General features: G+C 42.3%; 1 pseudogene; it reads right to left on the reverse strand.

The window, feature by feature from the left end:
* Window positions 1-13,334, reverse strand: part of LOC132881608 (zinc finger protein 501-like) — a 46,546-nt pseudogene extending 33,212 nt beyond the window's left edge.
* Window positions 13,335-17,924: the final 4,590 nt, after the last annotated feature.

Here is a 17,924-nt window from a genome sequence, read left to right on the forward strand (position 1 = left end):
CCTGACTTTGTGGCTAATATGAAGTCTCGCGCATAATAGTTTATGCGCATGCGTCCTTACTTCTTCTATTGTTCTGGTGTCTCCGAAGGGACCGTCTTACAGCGCCCCTAGAGGTGTGGCATGTGTATTGCATCGTTTTCAGCAAGCGTTGCGTTGCCATATGGACCTGATATTTTACTGATCGTTGCCCATTTGGACGCGATATATTTTTAAATAACATCTCGTTGCCGTTGTCGTGTGGATGTAGCCCTAGAGGGTTGTTAGGGTGATCTGTGGGTCTTTGGCGCTCTCTGCCATCATGTGAGTCATTGAAGTCAGCTGAGTCTTGGTGTGGATGTGTATTCAGTTTTCTGGGAAGTGTGCCAAGGACTGCAGTGTAGGTGGCTGATAAGTTGGGTCTCAGCCCACCTCCTCTGTTCAGAGATGGTCATTCCAGGTTGACGAACATGGCTTCTTTTACTCCGCTTTCAAACCACCAGTCTTCTCTGGCTAAAATATGTACATTGCAATCCTGAAACAAGTGTCCTTGGTTATTGAGATGGTGATAGACTGCAGAGTCCTGGCCTGAGGAACTGGCTCTTCTGTGTTGAGCCATTCGATTGTTAAGCAGTTGTTTCATTTCCGCAATGTACAAGTCTGTGCATTCCTCACTGCACTGAATAGTGTACACTACATTGTCCTGTTTGTGTCCGGGTGTTACACTCCCAAGTGAGTATAACCAATTAAAAGGGAAGAGGCAGCAGAGCAGAATTTCATCAAAAAATATTTAATTTACAGAAAAACAGTCCAAAATTCAAGCTCAAAATGTGTCCCAAAAAGTCTATTAGGACAAGACAAAGCAACAAGTCTTCCCCCAACAGTCTCACACAGAGATTCCTGAACAGGTCTCTGCCATCGCATCCCCCAAGACGAGAGGAGAAGCCATGCTGATAAAGTCGGGGGTCGGGGGACCCCACTTATCAGACTTTGTTAGGTCTACCTGCACAGGTTCCACCTTTTTACTGGCAGAGCGAGTTACTGCACATGCAGTAAAAACTTCAGGGTACTGCCACACACTCATAGGTGCCACTATCGAAGAGAGGCACAGTCACCCACCACCAGAGACACTTCCAGCCAGGTGCATTTTCCAGCCAAGTTATTTCCTAAAATTAGCGACATGCCATCAACCAGCAGAGCAGGCCACACTCCAAGCTCCACATGCCCCTTCACAATATCACACATAAGCATCAGCTTGCACAGTGGCACAGACAACATGTTCAATTAAATTCCCCGAATCAATAATGAATTTCCTGTGTATGATTCAGGCAAAAAAGTTAAACACTGACTCTAAAATGAACGACTCAGACACCCCAGTGTCTCTTAATTTTCATTGGCACTTTTTGATCGCTGCCAATAAGTGACACAAACCGCGAGTTAGCCTAGTGGTTAGCATGTCTGCCTCTTGATCGGGAGATCGCAAGTTCTACTCATGATCGGGTCATACCAAAGACCATCATAAACATGGTACCTACCGCCGTCTGGCAAGGCATGCTGCAATACAGATGCGACTGGGGAGTCAAACTCTTGTGGTTACCAAAGGACTAGCCTCCCACTGTAACCCTAGCTATGTAATAGGCAAGAGGCTGAGGACTACGGAAACAGAGATCAGCGCCGCCCTACAGTGTGGGAAGGGATTTTGAATAAGCGACACAAAACCCTCAGAAATAAACAGCTCAAACATCCCCTTGCAGTTGGTCACACCTGTACAGGGTAATGTATGAGCTTCAAGGGGAATGACCAACCCAGCAGACACAGGCACAGGAGCAGCCAGGGCCGTGGGTTTCACAGAAGAACTACGGAGCTTGGTGCCAGTATTTTTTGCCTTAAGGATGAGGCAATCTGATTTCCAGTGGCCCTTTCCTTGACAGTAATTACAGGTCATGTAAAAACTAGCTGGTTGTCCTTTACCCACAGCCTCTCTTGATGTTGCGGAATATTCTATACATTAGCACGAGGGAAAAAGCCATGCCTCTCACCCCTGACCCTCTCTGAACTAAATCTATGGGCAAGTTCCCACTCATCAGCCAACACAGCAGATTGAGAAGCAGAATGAATGTTGCGCTCTACAATGAAGGTGGCAACACTTTCAGGAGAGTGTGTTTTTATATTGTTCCAATAGAACCAAGTTATTCAAATTGTCTAATGTTTGAACTTTTTCAGATGCACACCAATGACTGAACCGTAGGGTCAGGTCTCTAACAAACTCGACGTGCGTCTGATTCAGTTTTCTCTGCAAATTCTGAAAAGAATGGCGATAAGCCTCTGGGGCCCATTCATAAATCTTTCATATGGCTGACTTAACATGTTCATACACCTGACTTTCCGCCACCGACAATGAAGAATAAGCTTGTTGAGCCTTGCCAGTTAGTACACACTGCAGGAGCAATGTCCGTTCAACATCTGTCCAGGCATGGGCATCCGCAACTCTCTCAAATTTAAAAACGTATCCACATCAGACTCGCTAAAGGGTGGAACTAAACGCAAGTGGTGTCCAATGTTTAATTTGGGAGGAGAAGATGGATCGGAGCCTAATCGCATAGACAATTTGCCCTCTTTGATAAACTGTATGCAGTGTTGCTCAATTTCCAGATGGCGTTTTTCAAAATTCTGCCTATTAGCCTTGGTTTCCTGTTCGATTCGGGTTCTTTCCAATTTCCATTTTGTATTCAAGACACCTTTTCCCCAATTTTGTTTCCCGTTGGATTAAGAGTAATTTTTTTGGCTGCACACATGGGAGGCCACTCGAAACAGATGGTTGCATGAGGCAGCAGCACTCCATGGTCACTCAAAGAAGACCTAATAAATACTTTTAATGCCTTCTTTCGAATGTTTTTGTAGTGCAGATACTTCAGTTTTATAATGCACAGTGAACAACTGCTCTTTTGTCAGTACATCTAGAAGCTCATCAGATGGAGACTGAACTCCTGAACAGGCCGGATTGCCAATTTTCAGCCACTGTAATTTAACTGTAGAAACTTGAAACTCACAAATGATTTTAACCAAGTCTGTAAACACACAACCTGTCAGTGCCTATTAATCATACAAAAATTCCCTGACCAACACCAATCCCCCACTAACTAAGGTAGACCCAAGACTTCAGACGGGTTGAGGCTGGGTCATTATGCACTGTAACCCGTAAGGTGGAGAAAACTGCCAATGGAGCACTTGCATGTGACGTCACAGCCGATCCAGATTGTGACAGACGCCATCTTGTCGGTCAAACGCCATATTTCCGCCTTCTACTTCATTCTGGTTCTACTTCTGCTTCTACCTTTTCTTCTGGAAAACCCTACGAGATACAATTCTACTACAATGGCTGTGGCTACAAGCTCTCCCTACCTGTGCACGTTTATGTTTTTTGTGTGTATTTTTGCGTGTTGTTCGTCTGTACCGGACTTCAATATCCACTACAACCGTATGGACTTACTGGACATTGGTTTCCAGCAGAAAATGACGGTTTGTAGCGATTTCCATCGCATGCACAACATTCCGGACGAGATAGCGAGACCAGTGGGGTCTCCGTGGATTGTTATCAGAAGCAAAGCGAAGGAGGCGGCGCCGGGAGCGGAAGCAAAAGCGAGGCTGCAGAGCCGGCCTGTTGACTAAGCTCACAAAACAGCCACTCAAATCTCCACTGCTAAGCCTCTATCTCTCCAATGCCAGATCCATGGTAAACAAGACGGACGATTTGGAATTACAGCTGGAATTACCTTATTCTAGTCTATAATCGGCTGGTCAGTGCTATACTCAATACTTAAGTGACTTACCCATCCAATGAGGATTGTTATTTTCTTGTTTACAAGATGCCACATCTGAGTCGCTGACAAATCCTGAATTTCTGTAAAGATAACTGTCCAGAGATTTATAAGCACGCAGTGCTTCACCACTGAACAGCGAGGGAAAGTTAATGAGGTAATTATACACGTCTGGGTATTCCGCTGGCAGTTCAAAATCCACTGACACGGTCGTGAAAACTCCGTCCGGTAAGCCATAAGGGTCACTAATCTGTAGATCGTTTATTTTAGACATATATCTAGTTATCTGTTCATTAGAAAAATGAGCCGTGTAGTCCATCGGTTGAAATTGATCCATTCTGTACACGAGTGCAGCAGTATTCAGTGGTGTTTTTTACCGACAAGATGGCGGCTGTGTACTTTCCGGTCAAGTGACTGCAAGATCTCTATTGCTGAACAGTTTCTCAAACTTCGGACGTGCCCCCAAGACCACTGCTGCCAAACTCTGTACCGTCCAAAAATAATAAACTAAAAAAAAAAATTTTATTTAAAAAAAAAAAATATGCAAGTGTCCAAGACACGCTCTTTACCTACCCAGAGAAAACACATTTTAGCCCCCAGTGACCCACACCAACAGGATGACTCAACGACACCTTAGATGAGCTTTTCATCCATGAGAGGATAAATACCTGATACTCCCTACTAGTCAGACAGAACTGAAGAAGCCTTTCGGATGAGAGGTGAAACGTCTTCAAGAATCTTCAAGCAAGTCCAGTTGCTCTCTTTTACCACCCACAGTTTCTGGTGTGGTATGTATGAAACTGAGCAGATTTATTCCGGTTTTGCTTGAAATGTTTGTCTATTTTATCTTTTGGATTTCAGAATGGACCCATCTTTTACTTGTTGTAAAAGTGAAAACCAATCAATATATTAAAAAAAAAAACACATAGAAATTTGAATTATGTATAAAATCAGAATAAAAAGACTTGTATAAATAATTTTTTTAGTTCACTCAGTGTGGCCTTGGAAATATTGGTAGCGTGAGACCTGAAAGTGTCTTATTTAAAAAAAAAAATTAGACCACACACATGCATGCCATGCTGGATATATTGGTGGAGACAAACTTGGAATACACCATATCTTGATTGTAATCCTGAATGTCGCTGTCTGACTCCTCAATTGCTCCCATGTCAAGCATCGCCTTGAGTTCATGCCAAACCACATTTTTCTTGTTCTCAGGGAGCTAATGGGGCAGCTCCATGTGGTACTCTATGAGGTCAGTGCGACCAGGAAGGGGCAAAAACACATCGCAGAATTTGTCCTGCAACCTGTGCTCTGTGGGGTGGTGAGAGGTGGTCTCCACAGGGGACCGGGGTGAATTAGGCCGCACCTGTAGGACTTGCCTCCAGTCCCAGCTCTGTCCTCTCCAGAACTACCATTACTTAGAGCCACAGGAACCTCCTCTCACCATGGTTTCAGGAAATTGAGGTGGTAAATTTGACATGCATCACCTCTATCTGTGCACCTGACCTCATAGTCGACTTCCCCAATTCACCATGTAACCTCAAAGAGCCCTTGCCACTTGATGCGTAATTGTGAGCTCGATGTGGGCAGTAAAATGAGCAGTTTATCTCCTGGTGCAAATTCTTTTAGCTGTGTCCGTCCGTTGTACAGCCGGGATTGACGTTCTTGTGCCTGGAGCAAATTCTGCAGGGTTATGTGACTCGGTGCGTGGAGTTTCGCTCTCAGGTTAAGAACGTACTGAATTTCATTTTATTTTTACTTTGTGAAAGTTCCTCCTCCCAATTTTCTTTCATGACGTCGAAGACATCATGGGGCTTGCGCCGAGACAGCAATTCAAACTGGGAAAACCTGGTGGAGGCTTGTGGGTCCTTGCACACTGCAAACAGAGGGTCTAGCCACTAAACCTAGTTTCTAGTGTCTCCGTGAACGAATTTACAGATTATGTTAAGTGTTTGATTAAATCCCAAGGTCTTGAACATTGAGATGTGTGAACCAATCACAATTCATTGAACTCATCAAGCTGTATGCCAGAACACTATTAAAAAAAAAATAGTACCCTATGGGTACATGTGGCTATTGCTTATAAATAAAATTGCTTTCTGATACAATGTCCATACAGTAAATACAGCATATATACATGTTATCAATTATACTAGCCTCATCTCTTGCAAGCATCACCAAACTGTGAGCAGCATCAGGGCTTTGTTCAAAATACAGTGCTGTGAACTATACAGGTAGTCGTCGACTTACGACCTATGCAACTTACGACCGATCGATTTTACAACCGTCTGGTTATGACTGGCAAGTGTTTCCCAGCTGAGCGTACGACAGTTTCCGCCCCAGCTCCTGGCAGCGCCCAGCATCCAGCCTCTCGCCGCGTACAACAGTTTCCGCCCCAGCTCCTGGTTTATGAAACAAGCAAATCCTCCCGCCAGCCCGAGTGCTGCAACAACTGATGACGTAGACGACCCACAGCCAAGCACCAATGATGCCAGCGGTCACTAAGTTTTGTATTTTGCTATGATTTACATTTGTATTTTGGTATGTTTCAAACTAAAATGTTTTCTATTTTTCACACCTGTATTTCGTATTTTTTGTTTTGCACATATTAAACGAATTGTACTGTACGCAGTGTAGTATGCAGTGTTTGACTTAAACCAAATAATGAACCAAGGTAATGAAATAAGAAAATGTAGATAAAATAAGACTTTAAGATGATTACAATATCATTACACATCACAATATACTTACGTTCATTTAACATAGGCCGACTTACGACCAGATCGGTTTACGACCGGTCAGTCGTAACCAAACGCAGTCGTAAGTCGACGACTACCTGTATTTTCAAAATAGTAAGAAAGCACTTGTTCATGAATTGTCAGCCTAAATATCTGCCAAAAAGCTCAAAAATAATAATGCTAATAATAATAATTTTAAAAAACCTTACCAAACCTTACATTTGACCTTTCAGAAGAACCAAACAAAAGCTGTGATAATCAAAAGGTAAATTTTCTTAAAATAAGCACCACTTGATATTGAATCAGCAGCCTTGGTGAATCATGAGATGAATTTCGTTTGTCTTTTAATCTGCCGATCATCTTCCAATATTACGAAGTTATAATGAGATTTTTCTTATTTCTTTTCTAGCTCTGATTAGTTCTGAAGTGTACCAAGAAAAAGAATGGGTAAACAAACTTCATCAGTGCTAACTGATTATGAAGTTTTACTACTGTTACACTCATTCTTACATTCTTATACTCGTTCTTGTGTACCTTTGATAACAGAGCAATTCCAGCGTTATGGACGTGACACTTGAACTCAAAATGGCAACAAATGACCCAGTGCATGTTTTATTGTCTCCCAGTATTTAAACAGGTGTTGCATATTTTAAGGCTGTACCATACTGGAGAAGTGATAGAACAAGAACAATTCCCATAGTACATCTAGGGCATGCCAGAAAATGCCAATAAAAGATGCGTTATGGATGTGACAGAAAAAGTATCACTTTTCTTGGGTGACTGTACATTTTTATCAAACTCTGTGAAACTGTAAACCTAATGTCGAAATGGAGATATCCATTTGATAGACGGGACCAAGGTGAATATTAAAAAATCTTTGTTTAAAATATTTTGTATTTCATGCAGAGTTTCGGAAGGAAAAGTCAGCGTTATGGATGTGACGAAATTCCGTTATGGATGTGACGCGTCTGAAATAGACATGGCATATATTTAGAAAATCAGCAATTTAACCACCATAACCCTTTGAAAAACTCTCTAAATATCAGCTAAAACTATCAAAGTTCTTAAATAATATTTAGGATGGCTATTGTTTTGCTGTTTTGTGGATTTTAGCATACATTTCTGTGGCTTGTGGCAATAATATAGAATTGTACATGATCAAAGTTGATTTTAGCTTGGGTTTTACATTACAAGAAAGAAAGACTGACATATTAAGGCGAAGGGAACAATTCTTGTGACAAATTGGTTCAACTTATTCACATCTGTAAAATACAGGCCTAGGTGAGATCTCTGGGAGTGGTTTTGATGTATTACATGTTGCTTTATTTTTGCATGGTGAGGTTGACATTTACATGGAATTGCCCAACACAAGATCAATTGTTCATATCATGAGATCATGATTCGCCCTTCTGGTGATTGTAATACTTATGTGCAGTGCGCTATTGTTACACTAATTCTTACAACACGATGATATTGAGAGATCACGATTCACCATTCTGGTGATTGTAATGCTTATGCGCATGTGCTATCGTAATCCTGATGCGAATGTGCAGTGCGCGATTGTTACACTCTTACAGCACAATCACAAAGTGGCTACCGGCTCTACACTGAGGCAGTAGCCACAAAAATGGAGGATTTGTTACTTGGAGTCAGATCACTCTGCAGACTGACTCAGCTTTTGTTAAGTGATTTATTAAAAGTCTAAACTTTTCTGCAACCTCTTTGAATTATTTTTGCTTGGGAGAGTTTCCATGACAGACACAGAGGAATTTAAAAAGATTTATTTCTTGCGTCCCACATTTGGATTTTCATCTCTGAGAAAAATCCTAGATTTAACAATTTAATTCTGGAACCGGGCGGCACGGTGGTGTAGTGGTTAGCACTGTCACCTCACGACAAGAAGGTCCGGGTTCGAGCCCCGTGGCCGGCGAGGGCCTTTCTGTGTGGAGTTTGCATGTTCTCCCCGTGTCCGCGTGGGTTTCCTCCGGGTGCTCCGGTTTCCCCCACAGTCCAAAGACATGCAGGTTAGGTTAACTGGTGACTCTAAATTGACCGTAGGTGTGAATGGTTGTCTGTGTCTATGTGTCAGCCCTGTGATGACCTGGCGACTTGTCCAGGGTGTACCCCGCCTTTCGCCCGTAGTCAGCTGGGATGGGCTCCAGCTTGCCTGCGACCCTGTAGAACAAGATAAAGCGGCTAGAGATAATGAGATGAGATTCTGGAACCATCTTGATTGTTGTTTGATTTTGAGTATATGTGACCCCTCACCGAATCCAGGGACACATGTCGGCCGAAACGAATCCGAGATAATCGCAAAAGAAGCATTTTTTTTCGAAATTTGTGATTTTTGTTTTTTTCCATCATGTGCAAGTTGAGATCTTGAAGAATGCAATCAGTATTTCAAATAATAGATTGTTTTGTTGGAAAAGCATACATTTTTTGTTGCAAATTGTCTCGTTTTTGTCAGGACTGTAGCCTGCTGGGGTGTGTGGGTAAATTACCATATGGGCCATTCACGTGATGATTTAAGTCTTTTGGGTTTTTTTTTTCGCTAATCAGCTGTATGATGCGAGTTGAGCGCATGGCTACTTAGCTGCATACAGGTGTGTGATTTCACTATGGAATGAGGAAGCTAAACAGAGCGCAGAGGAGCTGAAACACCGCGAAGCAAACAGACACACAGTATTTACATCGGAGATAACCATTTCTAGCAAAAAAAACCGCAACCTCGTTTTCCAGATTGAATGGAATACTTGAATGATCGGATGATACACGGACCGTTCTAGGATTACATTCCATCGGAGGCATTGGTGTGTTCAAGGCGCCGTTTCTCTTTCTGATGGGGTGAGTTTATTAATCTAAGGCTGTGTGGTTATTTTTGCATGTAACGGAGAGTGTTGTGGTTTGGTTAAGCCTAGGTCACAACCGGACGTACGATTTTTTGGCCGTGTGATTTTTGGCGTTTCCCAAATCGCTGCGGTTTTTTTTGTTGTTGTTCGTGGAGAAAGATGCGCGTTGGCCGTAAGTTTGTCTTGCAACCTGAAAAAAACGTAAGCGCCCGTAGAGTTTGTTTGACATGACAACGAACCTCTGCGGCCGGTCTGCGGCTCGAAAATCAGCACATCACACGCACGCTCTCGTGCGTTTCATGCGCGCTCTCCGTGTGTTTCTTGCGTTTTTTGCATGTAGACCGGCCATAGGAGCGCATACTGTACGGCCGGTTGTGACCGAGGCTTTACATGAAACTAGTGTTGTGTTAGTTGTGTCATCATCGTACTATCTTTCTTTCTTACAGTGCGAGTAATTTTTCAACCACAAAACGTTAACGTATACTTTAGGACTTATTTTTGTACTTCATAATTGTGTTGGGCATACTTTGCATGGAAGGAAAACTGACGTGGTGATCTTTGTTTACATGAAAGTAGTATCGTGCTAGCTCGTAGGGGGTAGGGCTTTCCTTAATGTCATGCAAATGAGCACCATTATGTGCCCGCCCTACACCCAGAGTAGCTGAGATGGAAAACTTTGAGGGCGATTTTCGGGACTCCCTAAAGTGAATGACGCATGAAATGGAATGACGAATGACAGCTAGTGATTTGAACAATAAATGGTCCCTTGTCATTCAGATTCTTATAAATGGAATAACGATTGAAATGTAGGTGGAATGACATGCTTTCAGCTCATGAAATGGAATGACATTGTTTCTAAGTGGAATGACATACTTTTAGGTTATGTTATCAGTGATATCACCTTTTACAAATGGAATGACAGTGTTTTTAGGTGGAATGACATACTTTGAGGCAATGTTATCAGTGATATCACCTATAACCTAACCCTAACAACAATGTCATTCCATTTGTTAATTTGATATCACTGATAACATTGCCTCAAAGTATGTCATTCCACCTACACTGTAAAAAATGTAACTTGCAAAATTGTTGAGTGAAAAAAGGATTCTAAGTTGAATGAACAAATTTCCCTTTTAATTGTTTAAGTAACTAAAAAAAAAATAGTTGAGATGCCTTTCCTTCGCCACAAGTTCATAGGAATTGGAAAATTAAGTTAAGTGAACTTATATATTCAAGTGCTGATTGACGCCCCTTAACCGATGCCACTGCGCATGCGCACTTCACAAGTTCGAAAGTTTCAACAGTCAGGTAGAGTGAGAAGTCCATGGAAACTGACACGAGATGTTGTATAAGAGTATTGACTAAGCTTTCCTCAACAGAGGCCAGGAAATGCCCTCCTTGTATGTCGGTATTTGTTTCTGTTTGTGTAATAATAGGCAAAGTGAAGTAGAACTTACCGTAAGTGTTGAGAGGTTTGTGTTAACTAAAAAATGTAATGCACACTAAATCATTGTAAAAAAAAAAAAAAAGATAGTCAAGCCAACTTAAAAATGTAACGCAACCTGCTGCCAAAGGATTTTGAGTAAACTCAACTTAGAACCATGATGTGCCAACTTGCTCTTCTAAGTTAATTGGCATTATTATTACAATTTATTTCAACTAAACAATTTGTTGGACTGAACCTCTAAAGGCAAGTCAGGTCAACGCAACATAAGGCTGCTGGGCCATAGAAGGTTCATGCTGCACGCTACACGCTACACGTTCACGTGAAGAACCGGACCCTGGGCCATTAAACTTCATGCTTGGATGTTCACGTGTTGCGTCTGTTCTACTTTGACCGAGTAACCAACAATATGGACTCTTCGGATGACGACGATTGCCTCATTCTGCTTTTACTGAGACAGAGGAAGAGAAAAAGGAACAGAATTTGGAGCCGAGAACACTTCCTTCTGAGAGAAACCCGTGGTGAATTTCACCGAACATTCTATAATCTGCTTGACAATCCCGATGAAGAACTATTTTTCAATTATACCATTCAATTATATTTTTTCTGAAGTTTTCCCCTGAAAGCATAGAGTTATCTCCCTAGACCCGTTCTGATTGGCTGGCGCGGTGGTGACCGCATGCATTGACTGGAATTTCCATCTTCACGCCTAGAAAAAAGTGTGCATGTTCATTTCACGCTTCACGCGTGAAGTGTGCAGCGTGCAACGTGAACGCCGTTCTATGGCCCAGAGCAAGTCATGCTACGTTTGTCCACTTTTCTTTACACGCGTGTAGCGTGTAGTGTGCAGCATGCAGCGTGAACCTTCTATGGCCCAGCTGCCTAAAATACTCTTCTATGTGAACTTAAAAGAATATTTTGGGGTGTCGTGGCTCAGGTGGATAAGGCGCCATACCATAAATCCAAGGACCTAGGTTCGATTCCGACCTGAGGTCATTTCCCGATCTCTCTCCTGCTCATTTCCTGTGTCTACACTGTCCTATCCAGTAAAGGTGGAAAAAGCCCCCCCCAAAAAAGATAACTTAATGTTTTTTGTGCCAACTTGCTTTTCCAAGTTAATTGGAATGATTATTTCAATTTATTTCAACATCACAATTTGAATGCACTGAACTTGCTAAATAAAGTAAGGTCAACATAAAATACTCATCTGTGTCGACTTAAAAGAGCAAGTCAGCACAACTATTTGGCCTGGAGTTGAGTTTACTCAAAATCCTTTGGCAGCAGGTTGCGTTACATTTTTAAGTTGGCTTGACTAATTTTTTTTTTTACAGTGTAGAAACCTTATCATTCCATTTGTAAAAGGTGATATCACTGACAACATTAGCTCAAAGTAAGTCAATACATATAGAAACCCTGTCATTCCATTTGTAAAAGCTGATATCCCACCAAGCACCCACTTATCTTATCCTAGGGAGGTCTCAAACTAAAGATTTCAATCGTTATTCCATTTGTAAGAATCTGAATGACAAGGGACCATTTATTGTTCAAATTTACTACCTGTCATTCGTCATTCCATTTCATGCGTCATTCACTTTAGGGAGTCCTCGATTTTCTCCCTTTTCTGTTTTAAGAAGTATACACTTTCAAAAGGCCACACATTCTTCAAATATTGTCAGATCTCCACATGGAAGGCATCATTGGAAAGCTTAGAAACTGTACTTTCTGAATCTGTCAATAACTCAAAATGCCCCCGGGCCGACATGTGTCCCTGGATTCTGTGATCTGCCACATATTCATTCACTCAGACACTGTAAAAGCCTGGAGACCAAAACAAGTTCATCCTGAAGCATCACCCATTTTGGGGCTATTGCCATTGGTCCAGGACACTGAAAGGTATTTACAGTGCAGCATGTATTTCCACAAAACCAAAAGAAGGTTTGTGGGGACTTCGTGTCATTTTCAAAGCCTCAAACTTGCTCCAGATTGAGAAGCAAAACTGATAAACCAAAATGAAATCAATGTCTTTATTAATAATCTGAAGGCCACATAAAGTGTGAGCCCTGACCTGAAGGGTTCTGCTTGCTGCATCTGCTGCTGTAATGATCACTTATTTAGAAATAAATTCACAGAGTTTTAAAAATAAAACAAAATAGAAATCAGACCCATGAATAAACTTTACCTTTGAGGCAGCAGCAGCAGCAGCAGGAGTCTGTGGAGATTTTCCTAAAGAGGGCCGTGTGGACTCTGAGTTCATTATAACGGGTGAAAAGAATCAGGACACTGGAAGAAGAAAAACACAGAGACTCATGAGTCCAGAATCTCCACTACCTGTTAACCCAACAGCTCAGGTGGGAAGTTTCACATTAACTCACCTTTAATGATGTAAAACCGAATATCAACTTCAAAAATCAGCGTTTAAAAAAAAAAAAATCCCCCCGCACACTCTTTCACAAAGCTCCTCATCCCGGCCACTGATCTCTCCAGGCATTATTTCTTCTTTGATGTCTTTTGGCGGTTGGGAAACAACGAATCGGTCTATTACCGCCATCTAGTGTTATGGAGTGTAGGTCAGAAGTTCTCGGATTGACGTCGTTTAAAGGTCATAGGTGGAACCAAGGGAGTAACTTTGATTTTGACATTGGTGGGGACACAAAAGTGATCCAAGGCAGAGCTTCCGAAAGGTGTTTTTTTTTCCCATTAGCAATCATAATTTCATGTCATGCAGATCTTATAGGTTAACGAGGGTAGCCGTGGCCTAATAGAGATCTTGCAGTCACGTGACCGGAAAGTACACAACTGCCATCTTGTCGGTCAAAAACACTGCTGAATACTGCTGCACTAGACCCCGAAGCCGTTTGTTTTCAGGATAATGGCTGGCTGATGAAATTATTGGCTGGCTAGCTGACTCAGCCAAAACCTTAATGGCTGCTGCAGCCACCAAAATGTTTATGGCTACAAATGGCTGATGCTGGACGTCACTGTGTGGCATATATCCGGGCGAACGGATCAAACAAATGGGGGGAATAAATAGCAAATTACCACAGGTCCCCTGGTCTCTTACTTCATTGTAAATATAAATCTAGCAAGATTGTAGTTCAATGCTAATAATAAGCTAATCTGGATTGTTCGAGGAAGGCATCTAGCTATCTACTCTCACTAGCAATGACCAGTGAAGGACTGGCAGCTATCTTACTATGATGAAAGTAGAGTGGTGGAGTACTTATTTTTTTTTTTATCAATCTCGAAGTATGTGAAACAAACAAACAAACAAAAAATACCTTTACACTTTCCCTCAGCAGCGGCAAAGAATGCAGCCATCTCATTGATATCGGAGTCGATTGATGCTCTGGGTGGGTTCCCGGGTTCCCCAGTGTATCGTGGTAACGGTGTGAGGGGCGGGAAGCCAGACAGGTAGTCACAACGGCAAGCTTGTGGTGGCTCTCTGTGCTGTGATATCAGTTCTAAATCTCTACAGTGTATGCCTATACGTCTCTATTGTGTTACTGTTTGTGTGTACAGTTGATCATGTTTGTGTCACTTTTCTTGTAGCTCATGATGTGGATAAACCCATTATTTGATGTACACAATTCTTAGTGGCTCAGCCAAATTTTATTAGATAGCGGCTCAAATTGGCTTACAAAATTATTGGCTGGCGGCGGCTCAAATTCTAAATGGCGGTTTTAGCGGCGCCTGGCGGCGGCTTCGGGGTCTATGCTGCACTCGTGTACAGAATGGATCAATTTCAACCGACGGACTACACGGCTCATTTTTCTAATGAACAGATAACTAGATATATATCTAAAATAAACGATCTACAGATTAGTGACCCTTATGGCTTACCGGACGGAGTTTTCACGACTGGATTTTGAACTGCCAGCGGAATACCTGGACGTGTATAATTACCTCATTAACTTTCCCTCGCTGTTCAGTGGTGAAGCACTGCGTGCTTATAAATCTCTGGACAGTTATCTTTACAAAAATTCAGGATTTGTCAGCGACTCAGATGTGGCATCTTGTAAACAAGAATCCTCATTGGATGGGTAAGTCACTTAAGTATTGAGTATAGCACTGACCAGTCGATTATAGAATAGAATAAGGTAATTCCAGCTGTAATTCCAAATCATCCGTCTTGTTTACATGGATCTGGCGTTGGAGAGATAGAGGCTTAGCAGTGGAGATTTGAGTAGCTGTTTTCTGAGCTTAGTCAACAGGCCGGCTCTGCAGCCTCGCTTTTGCTTCCGCTCCCGGCGCCGCCTCCTTCGCTTTGCCTCTGATAACAATCCACGGAGACCCCGCTGGTCTCGCTATCTCGTCCGGAATGTTGTGCATGCGATGGAAATCGCTACAAACCATCATTTTCTGCTGGAAACCAATGTCCAGTAAGTCCATACGGTTGTAGTGGATATTGAAGTCCGGTACAGACGAACAACACGCAAAAATACACACAAAAAACATAAACGTGCACAGGTAGGGAGAGCTTGTAGCCGCAGCCGTTGTAGTAGAATTGTATATAGTAGGGTTTTCCAGAAGAAAAGGTAGAAGTAAAAGCAGAAGTAGAAGGCGGAAATATGGCGTTTGACCGACAAGATGGCGTCTGTCACAATCTGGATCGGCTGTGACGTCACATGCAAGTGCTCCATAGTTAGGGTAGTTGGAGACCAGGGTTGCAGGTTCAAATCCCACCCTTACCTCTCTCTCCATCCATGGCTGAAGTGCCCTTGAGCAATAGCCTGGCAAGCCAGACTAAATGTGAATATTTAGTCTGGCCTCGATCCGTAGACATTTCCGAAGCAGGTAGGAGGAACAACCCGCTGTCTTTCAAACTGTCTCTGTGCGTATAGGCCAACGCTCTGACCAATCAGCGCAACAGTGACTGTGACGTAGTCAGAGCGACAGAAAGCAGTGGGGGAGGCCTTGAAATAAATAATTTTTCAAAATGCGTATTAATTAATAAACAGGTTCTAGATATTAAGAAGTTTGGAGATAATGACCACAAGTTTGGAGTCTGTACCACATACACATTTTTTTCCAAGTGTTTTTCAAGGGTTTGCTTAAACTGTTTTTGAGAGTTTTTATTTAGTGGTGTTTGGTGAAATAATTTCCCTTAAATTTAAAATAACGGGAAAATAAGAAACAATCAAAAAGTAATTTTTCAAAGCTGTTTATTAATTCTTCGTACTGCACAAACTAGCCCCATCCTTTTGGCTACGAGCGGAGCCAGCTGGTAGATCAGACTTTTGCCATAGCTGGTCGGCAAAACAGCGAAAACATCCTTCTTGAAAAGGAATGAGCGGAGAGCCTCTTCCTGCTCATGTTTCAACGAAAACTCCAAGTCTAATTCTTCTAAAACTGATTCCAAAGCAGAGTCAAACGCGCGCTGTTCACTAGCCCGTAGCCATCTTCCCTGTTGCGCTTTCTCCAGCGTCGCGCAGCTTTGTCGTCACCCCTGCAAAAGCCTGCCCAAAGTATCCAAACAAAAACCTTGCATTGTGATTGGCAGGCACGATTTGATGCCCGGGGTGTTTTTGTTTATATGGTGCGAAGCTAGACCCATTCGCTAGGCAAAAAATATTTTTGGCCGCTAGGCGGGTGGGTCTAGTTTACTAGGCTACTTGAGCAAGGCACCACATTGCTAGAATCTGATGATTTATTGCTTTTACACCACACAATTCCTAATTTGTGTTTAAGCAGTCATTCTGTCTCTTCCACAGAAATACATGAAAATAAGAATTAAAAACTTTAAGCATTTTTAGCATTAATTTTTTTTTTTTAATTCAATATCTGTATTGTTTGACATGGGGGGTGTCTCAAAATTCAGTGACTGCCTTATTGAGACACCCATAAATAGGTGCTACTGGTGGCATTTTCTATTCTGTAATTAAGCTCAAATTTAGTTAAAATGATATTTGGATATATAATTTAGTGATTGCCTATTATAGCATGATTATGATTACATTAGTATTGCATTTGTAGTATACCCCCCATTTTTTGTCTTTTTGTTGCCCCTCCATTTTCCATATTATGTATTTTTGTTACCTGTTTCTGTGTTCGTAACGTGTTATGATTTTCACTGCAGATGTGCTTGTGACTTCTTTTATGTTCATGCTGCAGTTACCAATATTCGTCTGTAGGTGGCAGTAAAGGACCATGGATTTGTTGTATCTAGCCTAGTAGTAGTAGAAAGAGGTCTCTGTAAAACGGTGAACGTAGCAGACTCAGCAGCTGTCACGCTGTTGATTCTGAAATGCAAGTCGCACATCTGCATGGCCATGCAGTAGCCTACATCTGACTACTTACATTCTGTAAAACCATTAGGTCTATAAATTTAACATTCATTCATCGAGGATATTATCTAAGGCTGCTGGGCCATAGAAGGTTCACGCTGCACGCTGCATGCTGCACGCTGCACGCTACACGTTCACGTGAAGAACCGGACCCTGGGCCATTAAACTTCATGCTTGGATGTTCACGTGTTGCGTCTGTTCTACTTTGACCGAGTAACCAACAATATGGACTCTTCGGATGACGACGATTGCCTCATTCTGCTTTTACTGAGACAGAGGAAGAGAAAAAGGAACAGAATTTGGAGCCGAGAACACTTCCTTCTGAGAGAAACCCGTGGTGAATTTCACCGAACATTCTATAATCTGCTTGACAATCCCGATGAAGAACTATTTTTCAATTATACCATTCAATTATATTTTTTCTGAAGTTTTCCCCTGAAAGCATAGCGTTATCTCCCTAGACCCGTTCTGATTGGCTGGCGCGGCGGTGACCGCATGCATTGACTGGAATTTCCGTCTTCACGCCTAGAAAAAAGTGTGCATGTTCATTTCACGCTTCACGCGTGAAGTGTGCAGCGTGCAGCGTGCAACGTGAACGCCGTTCTATGGCCCAGAGCAAGTCATGCTACGTTTGTCCACTTTTCTTTACACGCGTGTAGCGTGCAGCGTGCAGCATGCAGCGTGCAGCGTGAACCTTCTATGGCCCAGCAGCCTAACACCAAATTACATTGCTCCAGCATTCCTTTTCTCTGCAGCTATGCAGTAGCATCCTGTCACGTTGCTAAACCTGCCTAACGAGCCGCAGCAATACT

The sequence above is a fragment of the Neoarius graeffei genome, chromosome 1 (genome assembly GCF_027579695.1).
Source record: "Neoarius graeffei isolate fNeoGra1 chromosome 1, fNeoGra1.pri, whole genome shotgun sequence".
NCBI lineage: Eukaryota > Metazoa > Chordata > Actinopteri > Siluriformes > Ariidae > Neoarius > Neoarius graeffei.